The sequence below is a fragment of the Pithys albifrons genome, chromosome 30, assembly GCF_047495875.1.
Source record: "Pithys albifrons albifrons isolate INPA30051 chromosome 30, PitAlb_v1, whole genome shotgun sequence".
NCBI lineage: Eukaryota > Metazoa > Chordata > Aves > Passeriformes > Thamnophilidae > Pithys > Pithys albifrons.
In genome coordinates, this window is record NC_092487.1 from 50,285 (window position 1) to 63,459 (window position 13,175).

Below are 13,175 nucleotides of genomic sequence, written 5' to 3' on the forward strand. Positions count from 1 at the left end.
GGCTTTCCAAGGTATCCCACCCCTGTGCCAACCCAGGTGTTCCCCAAGGTATCCCACCCCTGTGCCAGCTGGAGCTCCCCAGGGTATCCCACCCCTGTGCCAGCTGGAGCTCCCCAAGGTATCCCACCCCTGTGCCAACCCAGGGGCTCCCCAAGGTGTCCCACTCCCATGCCAGGCTGGAGCAGCACCCGGGGGTTCCCCAAGCCCCTCCGTTGCCCATTTGGGTTCCCCCAAATCCATCATTCTGCTCCTCAGACCCTCCATATCCCCCCATGCCCAGAGAGTGTGAACCCCCTGGGGGTCCAGAGACCCCCCAACCCGACAGATGTGACCCCCCCTGGGGTCCAGAGACCCCCAAACGACAGATGTGACCCCCCTGGGGGTCCAGAGCCCCCAAACCGACAGATGTGACCCCCCGGGTGTCCAGATATGACACCCCCCCCCCCCCCCCCGGGGATCCAGAGCCCCCCAAATGACAGATGTGACCCCCCTGAGGGTCCAGAGCCCCCCCAATGACAGATGTGACCCCCCTGGGGGTCCAGAGCCCCTCAACCCGACAGATGTGACCCCCCTGAGGGTCCAGAGCCCCCAACCCGACAGATGTGACCCCCCCTGGGGTCCAGAGACCCCCAAACGACAGATGTGACCCCCCTGGGGGTCCAGAGCCCCCAAACCGACAGATGTGACCCCCCGGGTGTCCAGATATGACACCCCCCCCCCCCCCCCGGGGATCCAGAGCCCCCCAAATGACAGATGTGACCCCCCTGAGGGTCCAGAGCCCCCCCAATGACAGATGTGACCCCCCTGGGGGTCCAGAGCCCCTCAACCCGACAGATGTGACCCCCCTGAGGGTCCAGAGCCCCCAACCCGACAGATGCGACACCCCCGGGGGTCCAGAGCCCCCCCAAGTGACAGACGTGACCCCCCGGGGGTCCAGAGACCCCCAACCCGACAGATGTGACTCCCCCCAGGAGTCCAGATCCCAGGGAATGGGGGGCAGGATCCCAGGGAATGGGGTCACAGGGAATTAGGTGCAGATCCCAGGGAATTGGGTGCAGGATCACAAGGAATTGGGGTGCAGGATCCCATGGAATAGGGTGCAAGATCCCAGGAATTGGGTGCAGGATCCCAAGGAACTGGGGTGCAGGATCCCATGGAATTGGGGTGCAGGATCCCATGGATTTGGGGTGCAGGATCCCTGGGATTTGGGGTGCAGGATCCCTGGGAACTGGGGTACAGGATCCCATGGAATAGGGTGCAGGATCCCAGGAATTGGGTGCAGGATCCCAGGAATTGAGTGCAGGATCCCATGGAATAGGGTGCAGGATCCCAGGGAATTGGGGTGCAGGATTCCAGGGATTTGGGGTGCAAGATCCCAGAAAATGGGGTGCAGAATCCCATGGAATTGGGGTGCAGGATCCCAGGAATTGGGGGCAGGATCCCAGGGAATGGGGTCACAGGGAATGAGGTGCAGGATCCCAGGGAATTGGGTACAGGATCAGTGAATGTTGGATCCCAGAGGGCTGGAGCAGAAAATTCCAGAGGGCTGGAGCAGCAAATCCCAGATCTGGTTCCCACCACCGTGACAGAGCAGAGCAGATGAGCCGACCCTTCCCCTTCCCCTTCCCCTCCACTCACCCATCTCTGTACCACGAGGATATTTATTGAATTAATTTATTGATAAATGCGATTATTATTATTATTATTATTATTATTATTATTATTATTATTATTATTATTATTATTATTATTATTTTGCTGTGTTGTTGTGCACTTTTGGGGAAGGAAAAGGAGCAAAACAAGCTGTAAAAACCCACCAGCCCAGCCTTGGATTCCCCGTGTTTGGCTGCTTGGACTGTGCAGGGAGTTAATTAATATTAATGAGTTCACAAAGGAGGTGGGGAGGGGGGAGATGAATTAAATCGCCAGCACAAGAGAGATCTTGAACTTCATGTTTTCTGTCCTTTTTTATTGTTGTTATTTTTATGACGTGTTTGGGCATCTCTGAGATGGGGATAAAGAAACCCCCAATAAACCCCCAATAAACTCCCAATAAATCCCCAATAAATCCCCAATAAACTCCCAATAAACCCCCAATAAACCCCCAATAAATCCCCAATAAACTCCAATAAACCCAATAACCCCCAATAACCCCCAATAGCCCCCCAATAACCCCCCCAATAACCCCCCAATGACCCCCAATGAACCCCCAATAACCCCCAATAACCTCCCAATGAACCCCCAATAACCTCCCAATAACCCCCCAATACCCCCAATAACCTCCCAATAACCCTCAATAACCCCCCATACCCCCAATAACCTCCCAATAACCCTCAATAACCCCCCAATACCCCGAATAACCCCCAATGAACCCCCAATAACCTCCCAATAACCCCCCAATACCCCCAATAACCCCCCAATGAACCCCCAATAACCCCCAATGACCCCCAATAACCCCCAATAAACCCCCAATGAACCCCCAATAACCCTCAATAACCCCCCAACACCCCGAATAACCCCCCAATGAACCCCCAATAACTCCCCCAATGACCCCCAATAACCCCCAATAACTCCCAATAACCCCCGAATGAACCCCCAATAACCCTCAATAAACCCCCAATAAACCCCCCAATAACCCCCAATCACCCCCAATAACCCTCAATAACCCCCAATAAGCACCAATAACCCTCCAATAACCCCCAATGAACCCTCAAAAACACCCCAATGAATCCTCAATGACACCCCAATGAACCCCCAATAACACCCAATAACCCCCAATAACCCCTCAATGAACCCCAATAACCCCAATGAATCCCCAATAACCCCCCAATAACCCTCAATAACCCCCAATACCCCCAGTACCCCCCAATAACCCCCAATAACCCCCCAATGAACCCCCAATGAACCCCCAATAACCCCCAATAACCGCCAATAACCCCCCAATACTCTCAATAACCCCCCAATACCCCCAGTACCCCCCAATAACCTCCAATAACCCCCCAATACCCTCAATAACCCCCCAATACCCCCAATAATCCCCCAATGAACCCCCAATAACCCCCCAATAAACCCCAATAACCCCCAATAACCCTCAATAACCCCCAATACCCCCAATAACCCCCCAATGAACCCCCAATAACCCCCAATAACCCCCCAATAACTCCCAATAACCCCCAGTGAACCCCCAATAAACCCCAATAACCCCCAATAACCCTCAATAACCCCCCAATACCCCCAATAATCCCCCAATGACTCCCAATAACTCTCAATAAACCCCCAATAAACCCCAATAACCTCCAATAACTCTCAATAAACCCCCAATAACCCCCCAATAACTCCCAATAACCCCCAGTGAACCCCCAATAACTCCCAATAACCCCCAGTGAACCCCCAATAAACCCCAATAACCCTCAATAACCCCCCAATAACCCCCCAATGAACCCCCAATAACCTCCCAATAACCCCCAATAACTCCCAATAACCTCCAGCAACCCCCCAAGAACCCCCAATAAACCCCCAATAACCCTCAATAACCCCCAATAATCCCCCAATAACTCCCAATAACCTCCAGTAACCCCCCAAGAACCCCCAATAAACCCCCAATAACCCTCAATAACCCCCAATAATCCCCCAATAACTCCCAATAACCCCCAGTAACCCCCAATAACCCCCAATAACCCCCCCAATGACCCCCAATAACCCCCCAATAACTCCCAACAAACCCCAATAACCCCCAATAACCCCAATAAACCCTTTCCCTCTCCCTGCCAACCCCCCCAAATCTCTGCCACCCCCCCCTGCAGCATCACCCGCTGCTCATGGGGCACCTCTGCCCCTTTCCCCGTGTCGCCCACCCCTCGGTGCCCACCCCGGGCAGGGGGATGAGTTCGCAGCTCTTGCCCTTTGTCCCCTGTCCCCGTGTCCTCTGTCCCTTGTCGCCGTGCCTTTTGTCGCCTGTCGCCCTGCCCTTTGTCGCCTGTCGCTCTCCCCTTTGTCCCCTGTCGCCGAGCCCTCTGTCGCCTGTCGCGGTGCCCGCGGGCGCGGCCGCAGCTGCCACCCGAGCGGCTCCCAATTCCTGCACTAATCGATTGGCTTCGGCTGCGGCTCCGGGGCGGGAGGAGGTGCCAGAGGGGGAGGAAAGGGCACAGAGGGCACCTCGGGAGCTCCTTTTTTGTGGATTTGGAATCGTGGAATTGTTTGGGGGAGAAGGAGCTTAAAGATCGTCTCGTTCCAGTCCCACTTGGGTGTTCCAAGCCCTTGTCCAGTCTTACCTTGGGCACTTCCAGGGATGGGGCAGCCACAAATTCTCTGCCCAACCTGTGCCAGGGCCTGCCCACCCTCCCAGGACAGGATTTATCCCTGATGTCCCATCCAAACCAGCACATGGAATGGTTTGGGTTGGGAGGAACCTTAAGGGTCCTCCAGAACATGGACAGGGACAAGTCCCACAGCTCAGGTTGGTCCATCCTGGCCTCAGACACTCCCAGGGATGGGGAATCCATGGAATAACCTGAGGGTGGGTGTGCCCATCTCCTGCTCTGCCCAGCTCCGGGCAGGGGTGGGTGGGTGCCCAGGAAGCTCCTGGTGTGCCCAGTTCCAAGCGGGTGTAGTGCCCAGGGAGGTCCCAGGTGTAGTTCCAGTCCCAGGTGTAGTTCCTGGTCTGCCCAGCTCTGGGCAGGGGTGGGTGGGTGCCCAGGAAGGTGGGTGGGTGGGTGTGTAGTGGTGGGTGGGTGCCCAGGAAGGTGGGTGGGTGCCCAGGCAGCCCCTGCTGTGCCCAGCTCTGTGCAGAGGTGGGTGGGTGGGTGCCCAGGAAGGTGGGTGGGTGCCCAGCTCCTGGTGTGCCCAGCTCTGTGCAGAGGTGGGTGGGTGGGTGCCCAGGAAGGTGGGTGGGTGGGTGTACAGGGGTGGGTGGGTGCCCAGGAAGGTGGGTGGGTGGGTGTGCAGCGGTGGGTGGGTGCCCAGGGAAGGTGGGTGGGTGGGTGTGCAGCGGTGGGTGGGTGCCCAGGAAGGTGGGTGGGTGCCCAGGCAGCCCCCTGCTGTGCCCAGCTCTGTGCAGAGGTGGGTGGGTGCCCAGGGAAGGTGGGTGGGTGGGTGTGCAGGGGTGGGTGGGTGCCCAGGAAGGTGGGTGGGTGCCCAGGCATCCCCTGCTGTGCCCAGCTCTGTGCAGAGGTGGGTGGGTGCCCAGGGAAGGTGGGTGGGTGGGTGTGCAGCGGTGGGTGGGTGCCCAGGAAGGTGGGTGGGTGCCCAGGCAGCCCCTGCTGTGCCCAGCTCTGTGCAGAGGTGGGTGGGTGGGTGCCCAGGAAGGTGGGTGGGTGCCCAGCTCCTGGTGTGCCCAGCTCTGTGCAGAGGTGGGTGGGTGGGTGCCCAAGAAGGTGGGTGGGTGGGTGTGCAGTGGTGGGTGGGTGCCCAGGGAAGGTGGGTGGGTGGGTGTGCAGCGGTGGGTGGGTGCCCAGGAAGGTGGGTGGGTGTGCAGTGGTGGGTGGGTGCCCAGAAAGGTGGGTGGGTGCCCAGGCAGCCCCTGCTGTGCCCAGCTCCGTGCAGGGGTGGGTGGGTGGGTGCCCAGGAAGGTGGGTGGGTGCCCATCTCCGGGCAGGGGCGGTGCCCGCGCTCCCAGGGCCCCTTTTGTCGCGGTTCGTCCCCTCCTCCATGTGGTGCCACTTGCCCGGCGGTGCCAGCCGGCCCTGGTGGCTCCAGAGCCACCCAATGTCCCCACCCCGTGCCCTCTCCCGGTGCCCCTTTGCCCGTGCCCCCCCCGCTCCCCCCCCTTTGTTCCCCCCAAAAGCCAAAGAGCGACAGAAGCTCCGGTCATGATATCGCTCTAATCGAGTCTGTCGCAATCAGCGCCGATCTAATTAGCGCCGATCCCTCCCCGCTCTGCGTGTCCATCTGTCCCTCCGGCCCCTCCCGCCTTTGTGTCCGTCCATCTGTTCCCTCTGCCCGTGCCACCCTCTGCCTGGGCCCCTCTGTGCCCCACGCCGTGCCCCCCAGAGCCTCTCCAGCAACCCCCGGGGCAGCAGCAGCAGGTCCGTGTGTGCCCCCTGTGTGCCCCCCTGTGCCCCCTGTGCCACCTGTGTGTCCCCTGTGCCCCCTGTGTGCCCCCCATAACCCCCTGTGTGCCCCTGTGTCCCCCGTGCCCCAAGTCGTGCCCCCCAGAGCCTCTCCAGCAACCCCCGGGGCAGCAGCAGGTGCGTGTGTGCCCCCTGTGTGCCCCCCTGTGTGCCCCCCATAACCCCCTGTGTGCCCCCTGTGTGCCCCCCATAACCCCCTGTGTGCCCCCCATGTGCCCCGTGTGCCCTCTGGTGCCCGCTGTGTGCCCCCCATAACCCCCTGTGTGTCCCCTGTGCCCCCTGTGTGCCCCCCATAACCCCCTGTGTGCCCCTGTGTGTCCCCTGTGCCCCAAGTTGTGCCCCCCAGAGCCTCTCCAGCAACCCCCGGGGCAGCAGCAGGTCCGTGTGTGCCCACTGTGCCCCCTGTACCCCCTGTGTGTCCCCTGTACCCCCTGTGTGCCCTCTGGTGCCCGCTGTGTGCCCCCCATGTGCCCCGTGTGCCCTCTGGTGCCCGCTGTGTGCCCCCCATAACCCCCTGTGTGTCCCCTGTACCCCCTGTGTGCCCCCCATAATCCCCTGTGTGCCCCTGTGTGTCCCCTGTGCTCCAAGTCGTGCCATCCAAAGCCTCTCCAGCAACCCCCGGGGCAGCAGCAGGTCCGTGTGTGCCCACTGTGCCCCCTGTACCCCCTGTGTGCCCCCCATAACCCCCTGTGTGTCCCCTGTGCCCCCTGTGTGCCCCCCATAACCCCCTGTGTGCCCCTGTGTGTCCCCCGTGCCCCAAGTCATGCCCCCCAGAGCCTCTCCAGCAACTCCTGGGGCAGCAGCAGGTCCGTGTGTGCCCACTGTGCCCCCTGTACCCCCTGTGTGTCCCCTGTACCCCCTGTGTGTCCCTGTACCCCCTGTGTGCCCCCCATGTGCCCCGTGTGCCCCCTGTGTGCCCCCCATAACCCCCTGTGTGCCCCCCATAACCCCCGGTGTGCCCCTCTGTGTCCCCTGTGCCCCAAGTCGTGCCCCCCAGAGCCTCTCCAGCAACTCCTGGGGCAGCAGCAGGTCCGTGTGTGCCCACTGTGCCCCCTGTACCCCCTGTGTGTCCCCTGTACCCCCTGTGTGCCCCCCATAACCCCCTGTGTGCCCCCCATGTGCCCCGTGTGCCCTCTGGTGCCCGCTGTGTGCCCCCCATAACCCCCTGTGTGTCCCCTGTGCCCCCTGTGTGCCCCCCATAACCCCCTGTGTGCCCCTGTGTGTCCCCTGTGCCCCAAGCTGTGCCCCTCAAAGCCTCTCCAGCAACCCCTGGGGCAGCAGCAGGTCCGTGTGTGCCCCCTGTGTGCCCCCTGTGTTCCCCCCATTACCCCCTGTGTGCCCCCTGTGTGTCCCCTGTGCCCCTGTGTGCCCTCGTGTGCCCCCCATAACCCCCTGTGTGCCCCCTGTGTGTCCCTGTGGTGCCACCTTTGTGCCCCTTTGGTGCCCCTCTGGTGCCCTTGTGGTGTCCCTTTGGTGCCCCTTTGGTGCCCCTTTGGTGTGGATTTGTGTCCTGAGGTCCCTCCAGAGGCTTCGGTGCCTGTGCCAGCGCTGGGCACCGGTCCCTGGTGGGCACAAGGACAGCCCCTGGGCACAATCCAAGCTGGCACTTCCTCTGCTCCCGTTTGTAGCAGTGAGGACCCGATTGCCAACACAATCCCTGCCGGGTGCCAGCCAAGCCCTGGCACTGCCCAGCCCTGCCCTGAGTCGCCTCTGTCCCTTCAGCTGCTCTTTGTGCCACCCACAGACAGTCCCTCAAAGTGGCACTGCCCAGTGGCACTGCCCAACCCCAGTGGCACGGCCCATCCCAGTGGCACTGCCCATCCCAGTGACAGTGCCCATCCCCAGTGGCACTGCCCATCCCAGTGCCACTGCCCAATCCCAGTAGCACTGCCCAATCCCAGTGGCACTGCCCAACCCCAGTGGCACTGCCCATCCCAGTGGCACTGCCCAATCCCAGTGGCACTGCCCATCCCAGTGACAGTGCCCATCCCCAGTGGCACTGCCCATCCCAGTGGCACTGCCCAATCCCAGTGGTACTGCCCAATCCCAGTGACACTGCCCATCCCAGTGGCACTGCCCATCCCAGTGACACTGCCCAGTGGCACTGCCCATCCCAGTGACACTGCCCATCCCAGTGGCACTGCCCAGTGGCACTGCCCATCCCCAGTGGCACTGCCCATCCCAGTGGCACTGCCCAGTGACACTGCCCATCCCAGTGGCACTGCCCAGTGACACTGCCCATCCCCAGTGGCACTGCCCATCCCAGTGGCACTGCCCATCCCAGTGACACTGCCCAGTGGCACTGCCCATCCCAGTGGCACTGCCCATCCCAGTGGCACTGCCCAGTGACACTGCCCATCCCAGTGGAACAGGGACAGGCCAAGGGCAAAGGGCCTCAGGCTGTGCCAGGGGAGGGGCAGGTGGGACAGGAGGAGGAATTTCTTTGTGGAAAGGGTGGGGAGGCCTTGGAAGGGGCTGCCCAGGGAGGGGGTGGAGTCCCCACCCCTGGAGGTGTCCAAGGAACACCTGGAGGTGACACTGGGTGACAAGGTGGGGATGGGGCATAGGGTGGACTTGGTGACCTTGGAGGGCTTCTCCACCCTCAGTGACCTTGGGGTCTCTGTGCTGTAGCTGCAGCTCCAGGGAGAAGGTGGGAGCTTCTCAGCAAGGACAGGACCCCCCCATGTGTCTCTGCAGGCTGATTTTGGAGGACCTTCAGGAGAAAAGTGAGACAGACACTCCTGACCTTCCACTCCACTCCTGTCTTGGTGCTTCAAGCCCAAGATCCAGCAGAAGGCACTGAATTCTCTCCAAGCACATCCAGGGCACTTCCAGTGCCTTCTCCAGGGCTGTGGGGAGGTGACAGCACAGGAGCTTTGACCCCCAGGAGCAAACCCAGCAGCAGGTGCAGACCAGCCCTGGCCCCAGGAGATGCAGCAGGTCTGGTTTGAGGAGCAGCCCAGCAAGACTTGCCAGGAGTTGCATCATTTCTCCTTCCCCCAGCCCAGGCTGCAGGACTGGTTTCTCCCAGGCTTCATCTCCTGAGGGGGGACCTGCCCTTGGCTGCTCAGATCCTCCCTCCCTCCCTCCCTCCCTCCCTCCCTCCCTCCCTCCCTCCCTCCCTCCCTCCCTCCCTCCCTCCCTCCCTCCCTTCCTCCCTTCCTTCCTTCCTTCCTTCCTTCCTTCCTTCCTTCCTTCCTTCCTTCCTTCCTTCCTTCCTTCCTTCCTTCCTTCCTTCCTTCCTTCCTTCCTTCCTTCCTTCCTTCCTTCCTTCCTTCCTTCCTTCCTTCCTTCCTTCCTTCCTTCCTTCCTTCCTTCCTTCCTTCCTTCCTTCCTTCCTTCCTTCCTTCCTTCCTTCCTTCCTTCCTTCCTTCCTTCCTTCCTTCCTTCCTTCCCTCCTTCCCTCCTTCCTTCCTTCCCTCCCTCCTTCCTTCCTTCCTTCCCTCCTTCCTTCCTTCCTTCCCTCCTTCCTTCCTTCCTTCCCTCCTTCCTTCCCTGGTTTCTCCCAGGCTTCATCTCCTGAGGGGGGACCTGCCCTTGTTTGCTCAGATCCTCCTCTTTCCTTCCCTGGTTTCTCAGTGTGGAGCAGGAGAGGGAATGTCCTCCCCAACCAGCAGAACCAGGGAATGGTTTGGATTGGAAGGGACCTTGAAGATCATCCACTTCCAGTCCATGGGCAAGGACACCTCCCACCATCCCAAGTGGTTCCAACATGGCCTTGGACACTTCCAGGGATGGGACATCCACCATTAGATCCATCATATTCCATCTAAACCAGCCCAGGAATGGTCTGGGTTGGGAAGGACCTCAAAGATAATCCAGACCATGGGCAGGGACACCTCCCACTGTCCCAAGTGGCTCCAGCCTGGCCTTGGACACTCCCAGGGATGGGGAATCCATGGAATAACCTGTGCCAGGGCCTGCCCACCCTCCCAGGGAAGGATTTATCCCATCAAAAGCAGGGCATGGAATCCTGGAATGGGTTGGGTTGGGAAGGTTCCAACAAGGCACCTTCACTGTCTCAGGTGGCTCCAGCCTGGCCTTGGACACTTCCAGGGATGGAGAATCCATGGAATAACCTTTGCCCTCCCAGGGAAGGATTTATCCCTGATATCCCATCAAAAGCAGGGCATGGAATCCTGGAATGGGTTGGATTGGGAAAGGACCTGAAAAGATCATCCAGTTCCAACTGGAACACTTCCCACTGTCCCAGGTGGCTCCAACCTGACCTTGGGCACTTCCAGGGATGGGCAATCCATGGAATAACCTGTGCCAGGGCCTGCCCAGTCTCCCAGGGAAGGATTTATCCCTGGTATCCCATCAAAAGCAGGGCATGGAATCCTGGAATGGGTTGGGTTGGGAAGGTTCCAACAAGGCACCTTCACTGTCCCAGGTGGCTCCAACCTGACCTTGGGCACTTCCAGGGATGGAGAATCCATGGAATAACCTGTGCCAGGGCCTGCCCACCCTCTCAGTGCCTCCAGCTGGTTCCCTGGCTCTGCCCTGCCCACCCCAGCCTGGCAGCTGTGCCACCCTCACGTCCCAACTCCCCTGGTGCCCGTCCCTCCTCCCCCCTGAGACGCTGGGCATTAATTAGAGCATCCCTAATGCTAATGAGCACTGGGGAGGAAGTGCCTTCCCTGCACATCGAGGTCGTTCAGGGGCTGTTTGAGACGTGGATTTATTTTTATCTTCACGGTGGAAGCAACGGGACCTCTGAGGAGCAGCTGCACCCCAGGATGGCTGAGGTGGGAGAAGATCTCCAAGAGCTTCAACTCCACCCTGTGTCCCATCCCCACCTTGTCACCCAGTGCCACATCCAGGTGTTCCTTGGACACCTCCAGGGGTGGGGCAGCAACAAGGCCGGAAAAGTCCTCCAAGGTCACCAAGTCCATTCTGTGCCCCATCCCCACCCTGTCACTCAGTGCCACCTCCAGGGATTCCTTGGACACTTCCAGGGATGGGGGATTTAGGCTGGAAAAGCCCTCCAAGGTCACCAAGTCCACCCTGTGCCCCATCCCCACCCTGTCACTCAGTGCCACATCCAGGTCTTCCTTGGACACCTCCAGGGGTGGGGACTCCACCCCCTCCCTGGGCAGCCCCTTCCAAGGCCTCTCCACCCTTTCCACAAAGAAATTCCTCCTCCTGTCCCACTTGCCCCTTCCCTGGCACAGCCTGAGGCCTTTTGCCCTTGGCCTGTCCCTCTTCCCTGGCAGAAGATCCCACCCTTGTCCTTGGCCTGTCCCTCTTCCCTGGCAGAAGATCCCACCCTTGCCCTGGATCCCTCAGGGATTGCAGAGCCAGAAGGTCCCCCCTGAGCCTCCTTTTCTCCAGGCTGAGCCCCCCCAGCTCCCTCAGGAGTTCTCCAGACCCTCCTCCTGCTGCTCCATTCCCTTCCCCAACTCCTTTTCCTTCTCTGGACACCTCCAGGGGTGGGGACTCCACCCCCTCCCTGGGCAGCCCCTTCCAAGGCCTCCCCACCCTTTCCAGGGAGAAATTCCCCCTCCTGTCCCACCTGCCCCTCCCCTGGCACAGCCTGAGGCTCAGCTGGTCCTCCTAAGAGATGCTCCAGTCCCTTCATCATCCCTTTGGCCTTCTCTGGACCTGCTCCAGGAGCTCCATGTCCCTCCTGCCCTGAGGAGCCCAGAGGTGGACACAGCCCTGCAGATGTTCCTCCCAGGGCAGGATCAGGATCAGGATCAGGATCGGGATCGGGATCAGGATCAGGATTGGGATCAGGATCAGGATAGGGATCAGGATCAGGATCAGGATCAGGATCAGAATCAGGATTGGGATCAGGATATGGATTGGGATCAGGATTGGGATCAGGATCAGGATCAAGATTAGGATCAGGATCAGGATCAGGATTGGGATCAAGATCAGGATTGGGATCAGGATCAGGATCAAGATCAGGATCAGGATCAAGATCAGGATCAAGATCAGGATTAGGATAGGGATCAAGATCAGAATAGGGATCAGGATCAGGATCAGAATCGGGATCAGGATCAGGATTAGGATTGGGATCAAGATCAGGATTGGGATCAGGATCAAGATCAGGATCGGGAACAGGATCAGGATCGGGATCAAGATCAGGATCGGGATCAAGATCAGGATCAGGATCAAGATGAGGATCGGGATCAGGATCAAGATCAGGATCAGGATCAAGATCAGGATCTCTTCCCTGACCTGCTGGCAAAGCTCCTTCTGATTCCTGATCCCCCCCAGGATCTCCTTGGCCCTCAGGACACGCTGCTGGTCACAGTGGACCCTTGTTGTCCACCAAGTCCTTCTCCACAGAGCTTCTCTCCCCAATCCCCTCAATCAGAACCAGGATTGGGATCAGGATCGGGATTGGGATCAGGATCAGCATTGGGATCAAGGTCGGGGTCAGGATCAGGATCAGGATCAAGATCAGGATAAGGATCAGGATCAGGATCGGGATCGGGATCGGGATCAAGATCAGGATCAGGATCTCCTCCCTGACCTGCTGGCAAAGTTCCTTCTGATTCCTGACCCCTCCAGGATCTCCTTGGCCCTCAGGACACGCTGCTGGTCACAGTGGACCCTTGTTGTCCACCAAGTCCTTCTCCACAGAGCTGCTCTCCCCAATCCCCTCAATCAGCAGCATTTGCTTTGCTAATGAGCAAACTCTGCAAGGGAAATTCTGCCAAACACCCTCCAGAAGGGGATCACAGTCGGGTTCAGGTGCTGGGCAAACACTCTCCTGCCTCTTTAGATGTTGGCACGTCCCTCCAGATCCTGAGTGCTTGAACTCCTTCCAGAGCTGCTGCATCTGGAGGTGGTTTCACATCATTCCTGGTCTAACCAGCTCTTCCTGACACTCTGAGGTGTTGGACACCTTTGAGTTCTGGCCAAGGACTCACAGCTTTGGCACCTTCAGGGCCCGAGTCAAGAGCAGGACCTGCACTTGGGTTGGGACAACCCCCTGGATCAATCCAGATGGAGAAGGACTTGGTGGGACAACCCCTGGATCGATCCAGATGGAGAAGGACTTGGAGGGGCTGGTGGGACAACCCCCTGGATCAATCCATGCTGGGGATGAGCAGATGGAGAATGACTTGGGGGGACTGGTGGGACAATCCCCTG